Raw genomic sequence first — 13,764 nt, 5'->3', positions numbered from 1 at the left:
ATTTCCCATCTAAGCACTTCCTAGAATGATCTATTCACAATGGAACCCACAGCTTTTTTCATCCCATTAAGTACTTTCCTTTCTATGCCAAAAGGGTACTCTTGGTGCTAAGGGGTTATTCTGGTGGTTTTTGCATACCCTGATGATGGAACCTCATTATGATTTCCTGGACTGTTGAAAATGTCTTTTGCTTTCAGCATGATACTTTTAAGGTCTCTCTGAGGTTGTATTCCATTTCCTTGATTCTAATGGGATATACATCCCTGAAGTGGTGGTTAGAGCCTGAGAAATACTACCTCAGTTATATATTAAACTTTTACTGCTCAAAATGAGATCTTAAAATAGCTTAATGTAAAGAAATAGTATCAATGTCTCCCCAGATATTAATTAATAATGATTAATCACCTCTATAAGTGTAGTTTTAACTATATGTAGTTTTAATAAAGATGTGTATTTTTAAATAAAGACAGTGAAACATACATTGTGGATAACCCATCTTGAAGCAAATAGAAATTAAGCTTATTTAAACGATTAGGAAACCTGGCCGGGCATGGTGGCTCACACCTGTAATCCCAGCACTTTGGAAGGCTGAGGTGGGCAGATCACTTGAGGTCAGGAGTTCGAGACCAGTCTGGCCCACATGATGAACCTTATCTCTACTAAAAATGTAAAAATTAGCCAGGCATGGTGATGAGTGCCTGTAGTCTCAGCTACTTTGGAGGTTGAGGCAACAGAACCACTTGAATCAGGGAGGCAGAGGTAGTGGAGAGCCAAGATTGCACCACCATACTCTAGCCTGGGTGACAGAACAAGATTCTGTCTCAAAAAAAAAAAAAAAAAAAAAAAAAAAGAGAGAGAGAGATTATGAAGCCTAATAAAAGAAATGCTCACATACATTATCTTCTAGAATAAAAAAGATGAAATGCACACTCTGAAAATTTAGACAAAACATGGTTGACAGAATGTCTATGTTATCTCATTTTCAAATTGATCAATGTGAAATCTCCCTTTCCATTGTAATAAAAAGTCAGATTTTCTTAAATAAAATAAAAGAGATGACTAAATACAGTAAATGGAGAATTAAGAATCAGTATCTTGTATCTTAGGCAAAATTTAAGGGCCATCTGAAAAAGAATACCTTATCAGTATTCTTAAGAAGTTGACAGGTTGATCAGTTTTAGTCCTGTGCAAGATAGTCTGGGAACACTGGAAATAGGCCAATCTACTTAAAACCTGGTATATACTAGGTTCTTCATACATGTAATCTCCAAAATATAAAGGTTTCACAATACTTTTATGAAGATAGTATTTAAACATTTAAAACATGAGAAAAGTGAGGCTCAGAGAGCTTAACTAATGTGTCCAAAGTTACACAGTAAATAAACTGTGAGATAAGTAGTTTACTTGACTCAAAGGCTATATCTGTTATTTGACAGCACAAGCCAAATCATTGTTTCTCCAGACCCACAGGGAGGAAAATCCAAGGAGTACTGAGCTCATTTGTGGTTGCTTTAGCAGTGTAGCTTAACAACAAAAGCAAAGGACTGTGAGTCAGGCAATGTGATCTTGAATTTCCCCTCACTGAGCTTCAGGACTTCAGGTGAGTCATTTTGCATCATGGTTTCCAGCTGGTCATATTTATAAAATATAAGATTAAAACTAGATGATCTCTAAGACATTCCAGATTTGACATTCTGTGATTCCCTCATGCACATCTTTAAGTTATATTTTCCTTTTAAATCAAAAGTTATTTGGATTTAGATAGTTGTATTTATTTTTTATGTCAGTTATTATAAATATTTGGAAACATGGTAGATTTTATTCTGCAAGATATTGGCAAATCTTCCAATAAAACTTTCAAAGTCTTATTTCGCTTTCTTCAAGTGTTATATTTCAAAATGAGTGATGTGTGATCAAGGGTCTTTTGAGGCTAAAACTGTAATTCTCTTCTTACTCGCAATTGCATGGTTCTTTGGCTCATGTATATTCCAGACGCACAATAGCAATGCTCCATTTTATACATTTTATGTAATTCAGTGGCTTGGTAATAGGGAAAAAAGCTGGCATTTAGTTAAAACTAACTATAATATAAAATCTGGAAAAAAAAAAGCGAGGTGAGAGTTGTACAATGTATGTGTAAATATATGTGTATTCACATACATACACAAGCCTACACACACAGGTCACTTTTTTTTCTTTTGCTAACTGATGTGCCATATTCTGCATGTATTTTAAAGAAATAAAGCTAAAATACTCAAACTATGCTAACACTCATTTATTTTTAATGTCATTGAAATTGTCTTTTACTTTGAAATGGAAAATCAAGAAATTTTCCTTTCCCTCTATTATTATAAATTTTAAAATTACATTTTTTTATTCCACAAAATAGAAAATGCAACTAAGCAAAAACAAAAATTGCCTCTAGCCCCACAATATAGACATAATCAATTTTAAAATATCTTAGTAAACAACCTTCCAAACCTTCTCTAAGAATTAATATATGTAAATATAATCATATTACACACACTATTTTTTAAACTTTTTTGTGCAATAGTTTATTTTATAAAAACTCATTATAACATTCACCTGTAACCCCAGCACTTTGGGTGCTGGGTGGTCAGATCTCCTGAGGACAGGAGTTCAAGACCAGCATGGCCAACATGTTTAAACTCCATCTCTACTAAAAAAATACAAAAATAACCCAGGCATGGTGGTGCATGCCTGTAATTCCAGCTACTCTGGAGACTGAGGCAGGAGAATCGCTTGAACCTGGGAGGCAGAGGTTGCAGTGAGCCAAGATCGTGCCACTCCACTTGAGCCCAAGTGACAGAGCAAGACTCTGTCTCAAAACAAACAAACAAAAAACTAATTATGCTATTCAATGCTTCCAAAGTATTTCACTATATGGGTTATTCAATTAATTATTTATTATTCATCATTTAGTGGTTTTCCCATGTTGATATTAAGCATATGCAATAAACATATATATTCATTTTTGCTTGACCAATTTTTTCGTTATGATGAATTTCAAGATATGACTGTGGGTAAAATGGTGAAGCAGTTATAAAAATGTTGATATTTACTGTTAAATTTGCCTACTGATTTTTTTTCTTAACATTTTACCTGTGCTTATTCCCCAACACTCCACCTAACATTGAAATTCTCTTCTTTAAACAACATTTAGATATGTTGGCTACTTTGTTAACATTCTATTCATATGTTCATACAAAACATACAAGTATGTGAACTCTAAGTGTTAAAAATGAATCCCCACAATCACCTAATTGATATTTTCTTGCTTCATATCATCAAGCTTACTGCTTGTAGATCATCTACAAATCATTTTGTTTTTTTATTTTCCTTTCAGGAGTGGCAAACCCCACTTTCAGTTTGCTTGTTTTGGTGGAGCTGGTTAAATCCCCTATTTCAAGGGTATATATTGACTCAGGCTTTAGCCATTTAGTGCATCCTGTTTTCCCATCAACAGAGGTTGGCTCAGAGATAGGCATGCTCCTTGATTTGAAGCATTGAATTGGGGCTTTTTTCAACTTGACTTTAAAAAGATATCATCGGCCGGGCGCGGTGGCTCACGCCTGTAATCCCAGCACTTTGGGAGGCCGAGGCGGGCGGATCACAAGGTCAGGAGATCAAGACCACCCTGGTTAACACGGTGAAAACCTGTCTCTACTAAAAAACAAACAAACAAAATTAGCCGGGCGAGGTGGCGGGCGCCTGTAGTCCCAGCTACTGGGGAGGCTGAGACAGGAGAATGGCGTGAACCCGGGAGGTGGAACTTGCAGTGAGCCGAGATCGCGTCACTGCATTCCAGCCTGGGCGACAGAGCGAGACTCTGACTCAAAAAAAAAAAAAAAAAAAGGAAAAAAAAGAAAAAAACATATCATATCATGTATATATACTAAAACCCAGAATGATAGGAGGCTGAAACTTCCATAGCCTTCTTTGCACCACAATGGGGCATGCTTGTCTGCCCAGGGCCAAAACAGAGGCAGACAGAACCAAGAGATGGAGAAAAGTCACTGCTTGTACCAATCTTTTGTCCTCTGAATCCAGCCATCGCTGAGTCACGAAAGATCTCCGTGTTCTATCACATAAACAATAAGTTCCCATTTAGTTTTTGGAAACAACAATTTCCCAATTAAAGAGACCAATGCTAAATAATGTATGTTAAATCAATTATTGACATTTCAATAGCTTAGTCTTCACCAAATAGTTTCAGTAATAGATTTATTTCTGAGTCTTTCAGAATTTGTTTTTTTCTTCTTATTTTTCTATATACAGTCTATACCTACAACCATATTATAGCCACACATATTATGTTATTCACTGCCCTATCGCCTCTCTTAGCTATGGGCACTAAAACATTTATATTTTATTCCAGGTAAAAACATGTAAACAAGTAACAAAATGAAAACAAAATCTTCAATGCTTATTGTTGAAATAATTCTTATTAAATTATCTTAATTCTCTTTAAATATTATAGTCCTTCCACTCCTGCACAGACTACGAGCTTTTAAAGGGCAGGTTGTAATTTCTATAATTCGTTGCCTTTTGCTTAGCGTCTTGCCTTTAACAAAATAGGAACTTAATAAAAAATGTGCTGATGGATTGGAAACAAGAAGTAAATGACAAAGGACCAACAAAAGAGGACCTTTTCGTAGTATAGCTGATGGCCCTAAGAGCCCACAAATCAATATTAAAGATAAGATAAATTGAACAGCAAAACTCTGCAGACTACTTGGCTACAATATCCCAAAGATTAGTAAAATGATGTTTCTAAACAAACACACATAATGTAAACCATACGAGAGAGAGATAATCAGCACTATACTAGCCCAATTCTATTTGAGATATGTTATTTTTTTCTCTTGTCTATTAATTTCAAAAGTGTATTGCTTTTCTTTACCTTTGAAAACAAACAAAAGTATTTTTTTAGAAGCCTTAATGTATACTTTATATTAAAATAAAGAAATGAGTAATTCACACAAATAATTCGCGTAATATGGTATTTTCCATTTTAAAAAAAGAGTTTCAATTATCCACCCTTGACACATACTTTAGGTGTTGTGGAGATGAAGCCTTTATTACAAGCACAGACAGATTTTCACAATATAGCAGGCAAGCCTCAGATTATCATCTGCTTCATCACGATTTAGCTCAAAAAATGTAGAAAACCTGTGTACTTATCAAGACATACAGAAATGCTGTATGAGTGATGCTGGAGTCAAATAACTAGTAAAAAAAAAAAATGAGCCTGGAATTACAGGAGGTTTATATGAATAAAAATGGGTTTCTATCCTATGAAACCTTTATATTGTTTTATGACTTACCTGCTGATCATCATATCCTTTATTGCCTTTTAAGTAAAATGGTTATATAATTTTATAGCATAAAAATGATACATGTATAAAATTTTAAATGAAAAAAATTAAAATTCAATGTTAAAATACTCATTATGATATTCCTTAGAAATAATCTTTCATAATAATTTTTCCTAATTTTGACTAAAACTTTCTGTGAAATTATGTAAAAAACAAATATTATAATAAAAATGGGCATAGAATATAAATAGATAATTCAGCTTGGACACAATGGCTCATGCCTGTAATCCCAGCACTTTGGGAGGCCAGGGTGGGCAGAGAGCTTGAGCCCAACAGTTCACGATGAGCCTGGGAAACATGGTGAAACCTCTTCTCCATAAAAAGAAAAATACAAACATTAGCCAGGCATGGTGGTGCATGCCAGTACTCCCAGCTACTCGGGACACTGAGGTGGGAAAATCACTGGAGTCTAGGAGGTTGAGGCTGCAGTGAGCCATGATGGCACTGCTGCACTCCAGCCTGGGAGACAGAGTGAAACCCTGTCTAAGAAAAATAAATAAATAAATAAATAAATAAATAAATAAAAGGTAATTCATTTAAGATGAAAGTTATTGTCGAAAAGCAAAAGAAAAAAAAAGAAGGTGTTTAACCTCACTAGTAGTCAAGATCACACAGTTACAATAATGAGGTTTTTTTGACTATCAGGTTTGCGTAATTCAAAAACCTTTGCTCATATTTAGTACTGGGAAAAACATATACTGTGTTACACTACTTGTAGAAATTTAACTTGGTACTAACTTTACAGAAAATCTAAGAATATCTATTAGAATTTTATATATGTCTGCTTTTTGCCCAGTAACCTCTCAATTAGGAAACATTACAGAAAAAAGTTGCTGGAGTTTATACAGTTATACTTACTAGTCTGTTCATTACAGCATTGTCTATGACAGGAAGATCATCATCAACAACAACAAAAAACTGCAGAGGACCTAAAAAACAATAAATAAGGGATTAGATGCTTATGTTTGTACTTGTTATACGAAGGAATGTTGCATACTCATCTAAAATTACACTAAAAAATGTAATGAACCATGAATATATCTCTGATACATTGCTTAGTGCATAATGAGAAAGAGAGAAGAGGATGAAGGTGAGAAGGGAGGGAAAAACAAAATGGTAGGATATACATATTCATGTGCTATGCTCGGAGGCATTCAGGAATATTTCCAAAAGGTATATTCTAATCTGCAAGCAGCCATTAAAAACCAGTGGTAGATTGTAGGTGATTTTATATGATATTTTAAAAAGCTAAGTTAAATATCACTATTTGCCTTATATCTTAAAAAATATTTAAAACCATCGTGTTATGAAGAGTGTAAAATAATTTCTATTGAATTGGTTATGATTATTTATCCTTTTTAATGCTGGATGTTAGCCTATTTCCAATATTTGATGTAATAAATAACATGAGAAATAGTTTATGTGACGTGATCAATATTCTAGAATAATCACCCATGTAAATAAAATTTTAATCATACATGAAACTATTTCAAACAATCTCCTTAGTATAAATTCTTAGAAATTGGTTCACTAGGTCAAAGCTTATATTATTTTTATCCTTCTTGATATATATTGTTAAACTGTTTCTTAGAAAGGTGGAGGCAATCAATAGTCTCATTGGTGGTGTATGAGAGTCAGATATTACTGGGAAATATTATTTCTGCTTTGAAGTTTACCTTTGAATTCTTTTATAATTTTCTGACATATAGAAGTTCTGTGTTCATTTTATGTAGACAGAGAAATTAGTCACTAACTTATCTTATTATTTTCATTTTTAAAATGTTCTTACTTATCTAAATTAGCTTAAAATATTGACATAAGTTTTTCTATTTTATGTTATTTGATAGTAAAGATAATAGGCTTGTCGATCAATTTTTAATTTAGTTTAGTCTCTATTGAAATGAAAGTTCTTTTTATGTAAAAAATAGAATTACTGTAAGTATATACACTTTATTTGATTTGTAGATGTATTAAATTATACCTGCACCTTAAAAATTGAGACATTAGAAGTTAAATTTTGGGTTTCATAAAACAAATCTGACCACGTTGGTTCCATAATCCTGCAAGACAACAATTTGTGGTTAGGTAGCTTGCTGTTCCCTTTAAAGTGAGTGTGCATTTTCCAATTTGCCACCATCCATTATTATATTCTACTAGGTCCACTTCTCTGCTGTATGTGGCTTGCCTGAGCACAGTAGGCAGTTAGTGAGCATTTTCATTTTAAATAATAGATAAAACAGACGTTCACAGACAAGGCTTAACAGGATTGATCTGGGGGCTGGTTTCCTTATGACACTCTGTTGTCCCTGTTGTGTAAAGCTGAATAGATTCCCATATTGTTTTAGTTTCAGTGGATGTGCAGTCCTGGCAGACCAGGATTTTTGGTGTACATATGGAGTATAAGGTTGTATGCAGGTGAATTTAGTCAAGGCTAGGAAATTACTGAAATGCTTGGGCTGCACAATAACACCACTAAAGAAAAATATTATCTTAGCATTTTGCAGACCTTGAATTTAGTGGCTTAAAACAAACTACTTTGTACAATGCCTGAGACATAGTATATGGTAAATGGATATTTTTGTAACGCATGAAAGAGTAGGTGAATGATTGAATGTCTCATGATAAGGTTTTATTACTAGTGAGTTGGAGATTAACTGAGAGTAAAGATCAAACTGCCTGAGAAAACTTACAAAGAGCTGAATATACAAAGAGGAAAACAGTATAAGATGACAGAGGAGCTGGCGGTGCTTATCATGGGTTTAACTTCACAGGTAAGACAAAATTCACTGTCAAACTGACCAAAGAGACACGCTGATCAGGAGATTTAACTGATAAAAATGTTATCAGGTGATGTTCCCAGTAGAAAAATAGCATTTAATATTTAGACACTTATGTAAAGTGTCGTTCTAATATTGTGAGGTAGCTCAAGTCAAAGTGAAAACAGCTCCCTACTCATCATCTTGTCTATCTTTTTTTAAATGAAAGAATTAAACTTTACTTGACACATTGACAATAAAGTTCAGTAAACCAAATTGTACTAGACAGTCAACATTCCTGCTTGCAGAAATTCTTGAGATTTATTTCATAGAATGTTGTTTAATAATAACACAGAATAATAAATAAAATCTTACATTTTCAGAAGGCAAGTAAAAATCAGACAATACTCACAACTTCCCATTTTTTAAACTTCTCTCCTGGTTGTAGAAGTGTCAGGGTGACTGAGGTCTCTACTTGTAATACTGTATCCAGGTGTTTGGCTTCCTGGTGGCTGTTGTGTTCCACTTCCAGCCCTTTCTAAGACCATGCCATCCATTCTTCCCAGCTTTCCAACCTCTTCCACTCCAAGTGTGTACTCTGAGCTCCAGTTAGCAGTTATCCATCTGGATATCCTTAACCTAAGTGAGAAACACTTCTTGCTCTCTTTCCTGGGAAGACATTGCTGCATTTTATACCCTCTACCTTTCTTTTCTACTTTGCCTATTTTTAAAGAGACAAAAATCAACCAGGAAACTAACCTTTTTGTTAGACCTTTTTAATCACAAAATTCTTTAAATGGTTCAGTATTCTTTTTAAAAAATACAAAAAGATACAATATAGTATATATTTCTTTGCAGCTCAGTACTTACAAGAGTCCTGCTGGAGGCAGACGCAAGCCTGCACATGATGTGTTTCCATCGGTTGCTCAAATTTGCACACTTCTGAATTGTAGCCTGGAAACAACATGGTAGAAGTCCACACCACTGTGACTTACTTAGATTTGTTTCAGAAGTGCAACGAATAAAATACTTTATTAGTTGCAACACTATGCAACTAACTGTAAAAGGAGTTGCCACATTATACAACTAACAATATAAATTATAGATAAGGGAAAAGCAAAAGAGCCCACATTATTTGCATATATAATTATTTGCAAGAAAAAAAAACAAGGGCTCAGAAAAATTGGTAGAACCAAAGAACTTTGAATGGGGGTGATGCTATGATTTGAATGTTTGTCCACTCCAAAACTCATTTTGAAACTTAATCCCCAATGTGTCAGTATTGAAAGGTGGAGCCTTTAAGAAGCGATTGGGTCCTGATGGCTCGCTCTCATGAATGGATTAATCCACTCATGGATTAATGGGTTATCATGCAAATGGGACTGCTGACTTTATAAGTAGAGGCAGAGAGACTTGAGCTAACAAACAGCCCCCTCATCATGTGATACTCTAGGCAGCTTCGGAACTCTGCTGAAATTCCCCATCAGAAAGAAGGCTCTCATCAGGCGTGGCCCCTTAACTTTGGAGTACTCGGCCTCTAAAACTGTAAAAAAGAAATTCTTTTTCTTCACAAATTACTCGGTTTCAGGTATTCTGTTCTAAGCAATAGAAAACAGAGTAAATGGCAAATTCTTTAATACAACAAAGAGTCATTTAGAAATATAATGGCAAAAAATGATATAATTCATAACAGAAACAAAAGAACATAGTATTTTGAACAAATATAATGAGAAGCATTTGAGACAGACAGACTAAGAAAGAGATATTTGTAAAAAATTTCATTAAAGGGCATTCAAGAAGCTAATAGGTAGAGACACATATTTCAGAACAAATAAAATAGTGCTATAAAGATAGAAGCTATTTTCAAATTGACCTACATAATTGAAGCAAACCGAAGTTTCAATGGGCTATATTTCACTTAAAAAAAAGGCATCTAAGTTTATCAAGTAGAATATATATTAGAAATTCATAAAAGTCAAATTATGAGGCCTTGGTACCAGAAAACACAAAAGTGAAAATGAAACAGTATGCAAGGTATCATGTTTGTATGAAAAGTAATATTTGAAAAAGGTGACATTTTAAGTCAGTAGATTTATTAAATATTTGGCCAGGGAAAAATTAATTTGATATGGCTTGAAGAAAGAAAAAATATAAGAAAAATAATTAATAATAAAAAATTCAAAATAAAATAGAAATTGCATTGGAATATTTGTAGCTTATACAATCTTTTATGGAGTGGTTATTTTTAGATATATATCTACAAAGGAATTATGATGACTTCTGATTTTATTTTTACCCCATGCTATGGGCTAAACGGAAGGCTTTGCCACTGTCAGAAAATTATCTTAAATTTGTGAACTCATTTACCAAGAACTGAATGGGCTTAGAAATTAGAAGGCAACAATAATCTAGTCTTTATCCTAAGCTGTCTGTGAGTTGGTGCTTATTGCTCCTGTGGGAAGAAATCCTTAGCCAAAAGTCTCAGTGACTGCCAGGAGCAGTGATTTAAGGTCTATGCCATCCATTTCCTCCATAAGACTGTGTTTTAGGGCAAAGGTGTCATTTGAGACCCCAAAAGGGTATCTGTTTCAAAGCATTAAAAGGATTTTACAGAACTAATTAGAAGCAAAAGGCTGTCTGTCTTCCTCATTAAAAATGCAAGTTACTCAGGGAATTCATAAGAGTATTTTTCTGCATTTGAAAAAACTGAAATTAAGTATTAAAGAGCTAAAAGAAATATAATAATTAAAAGTAAGTTCAGTAGAACGTAAAACAGATAAAACAATAAAACATTTTGCTGTGGCTAAAAAATATAAAAGGTAAAAGGCCTAGAAGCTCCCTTTATTTAAAGTAAACTGGCTAAAAGTTGTGGATCAATAGTCTGTGCATTTAGTTACCAAAACTTGGGCTTTTCTTTTTCTTTTTCTTTTTTATTTTGCCATGGAGCCTCACTCTGTCACCCAGGCTGGAGTGCAGTGGTGCGATCTTGGCTCACTGCAACCTCTGCCTTCCAGGTTCAAGCAATTCTCCTCTCTCAGCTTTCTGAGTAGCTGAGATTACATGGTGCCTGGCTAATTTTTTGTATTTTTGGGAGAGACAGGGTTTCACCGTGTTAGGACAGTGTCGATCTCATGACCTCATGATCTGCTGGCCTCGGCCTTCCAAAGTGCTGTGGTAACAGGTGTGAGCCACTGCACCCGGCCAACCATGGCTTTTCTAAGGGGAAAACTTCCTGCATTTTCAATCATTGCTTAAGATCCCTAGGCATCATCTTAGACAGAACTGAGTCAGCAGCTCAGGGCATAGCCAGAGTGACACATTATTTAGTAGGGGAAAGGAAAATGTTAAAATAATACAAGGGTATTTTCAGCTGATGCTGAGTCAGATAGTTACAGGAAAAACTGCAAAAGTTTCCACCACTCACCCTAAATGCTATTATATCTCCAACTTATAAATAGAAAGACTAGAGGCCAGGTGTTGTAGCACTTTTTGGAGGCTGAGACAGGAGGAATGCTTGAGTTTGAGACCCTATCTCTACAAAAAAAAAAAAAAAAAGGACTAGAAAATAGTTCACATATGAAATTCAATGTAAGATTTATTTTTAAAAGTAGACAAATGCAATTAACAATTTTTTAGCAGGGTCACCTATCTTCCATTTTGATGCCTTTTTAATTTATTCATCTCCACTATGAATGTTGAAGGGATTGGCCACATTTACCAATTAAATGTCATGATTTTAGATTAACTTGTAGTATGTACTTTCAATTTGATGTCTCATTATATTTTGGAAAACATTAAATAATGCATTTCCCATAATAAAAGGTTAAATAATAATTCAGTTAAAGAATTTTTTTTCAATTTTATTTGTTGATGACTGGATGAGTGAAGGCTCTCAGTTGGCTTTTACTATACAGTTTAAAACTTGTCACCTCAAAACATACAGTTTTATATGTCTCAGGTCACAAATTACTTTTCAAATCAAGTCGCATTCATATAAATGTTCTTGAGAAAAAAATGATTATGTGAATCAAACTAAAATTTCTGAGTTTTAAAAATTAAGACAGGTAATTGTGCAATTTTGCATCATTGTCTCTTTTACATATGCTTTATAATTTTGTTTTTGAAACTGGAAGTTTACTAGAATTAAAGTCCCAGGATCATTAAATAAATCAAGAAAGGCATGATGTCCTTGTGTTTTCAAAATGTTATACAGAATCACTTGGTTTGAATTCTTACTTTTGTTTGAATCATCTCAAAAGCAAAAGATTAAGTTGTTATAATTTTCTTTTTTAATAATATTATCATCATCCACAAATGTAGGTTTTTGATAGCCACCAAAACAAAACTAAGAATTCAAACCTAGTGATTCTTTCTATACAATATTTTGAAAACATAATGACATCATGCCTTTCTTAATTTATTTAATGTTTCTGGGAACTTAGCTTCGTATTGAGATCATGATATTTTCTTAATTTTTCTAATTTTAATATAAGCATTATGGTTTTTATATAATTAAAATCTCTAATAAAGTATTTCATATTATATATAGTGATAATTTAAGACAAATTACAATTGTGCTATGGGACATGCATGAATATTTTATCTTATTTTAATGAAATGTATTAATTACTATATATTTCAGGAAAAATGCACTACTAGGCCCATTTTATCTACAGACAGAAAGAACAGAATCTGCATCAATGTAAAACACATAAAATTAAATGTTATTCTCCCAATGGCTGAGAAACAAGCTATATTTTAAATTGTAGTTGCTCAAAATACCATATATTAAAATATATTCCATTTCCATTTTATTTTTTAAATAAAACAGTGATTGTGAAAACAAATAATTATTTTATTGACAGATTTTTTTTCTTTAAGTTGTAGCCCATGTTGGAACAGAGAAAACCCAAGAGGATCTTATCTATTCATAATCTTTGACATTTATTTATAGTGTACACATTATTTCTTTAGATTTTCTTTAGTGTCATATTTGGTCCAATTACTATGCTTGATGTATCAGACATCTGTTATATCTTAAATAAATAAATCTCTGACTCAATTTTCAGCAATGTGATAAATGGAGGAAAAGAGAAGAATATGGCAATGAAAACTAGACAAAAGGGGAAATAGTCCAAGATGGTCCTTTGGACTATCATAATACGTTTTTCCCTAGATAACCACATAACTCCTGCTATGGTGAAGTGGAAAATTTTATAATCCCTTTCTTTTAAATCAAATGACAATGAGTTCCAATTTCTGTCAAATGCAACCTCAAAGCTTAAGACATCAAATTCTACCGATTCTTGATAAGTCTCTTTTTATTTACTGTAGAGAAAAGATAATTTCCCTCCTTTATCCTATCCTGCACATTCATGAACACTTATTTCCTTCCTACACTGACGTTAATGTCTTACTCTCTCTCTCTCTTTTTTTTTTTTTTTTTTTTCTGAGCACATGCTGGTATAGAGAAAATGGCCGTAGTGCATGCACTGGAAATGGGAGACAAGAGTCCTTGTGCTGTGCCTTAGAAGTCATTAGAGTGGCCTCACCAGAGTGAAGAATAGTCCAAGTGTGCCCATTTATTTAAAATCTATTATGTAATACCA

General features: G+C 33.5%; 1 long non-coding RNA gene across 2 annotated transcripts in view; it reads right to left on the bottom strand.

Moving 5' to 3' along the window:
- The window catches only part of LOC106998830 (uncharacterized), a 44,238-nt gene that overhangs the window by 22,499 nt on the left and 7,975 nt on the right, over positions 1 to 13,764 (bottom strand). For both annotated transcript variants that reach the window (XR_013418176.1, XR_013418177.1), the window contains exons 2-3: positions 8,568 to 8,794; positions 6,258 to 6,328 (exon numbers count right to left, since the gene is read on the bottom strand). This is a non-coding gene — a long non-coding RNA (uncharacterized LOC106998830). The remainder of the gene's footprint in view (positions 1 to 6,257; positions 6,329 to 8,567; positions 8,795 to 13,764) is intronic.

This window comes from Macaca mulatta, chromosome 6, assembly GCF_049350105.2.
Source record: "Macaca mulatta isolate MMU2019108-1 chromosome 6, T2T-MMU8v2.0, whole genome shotgun sequence".
NCBI classification, from domain to species: Eukaryota; Metazoa; Chordata; class Mammalia; order Primates; family Cercopithecidae; genus Macaca; species Macaca mulatta.
The sequence above is the reverse complement of the archived record's forward strand: the minus strand, read 5'-3'. Positions and strand labels throughout refer to the sequence as shown.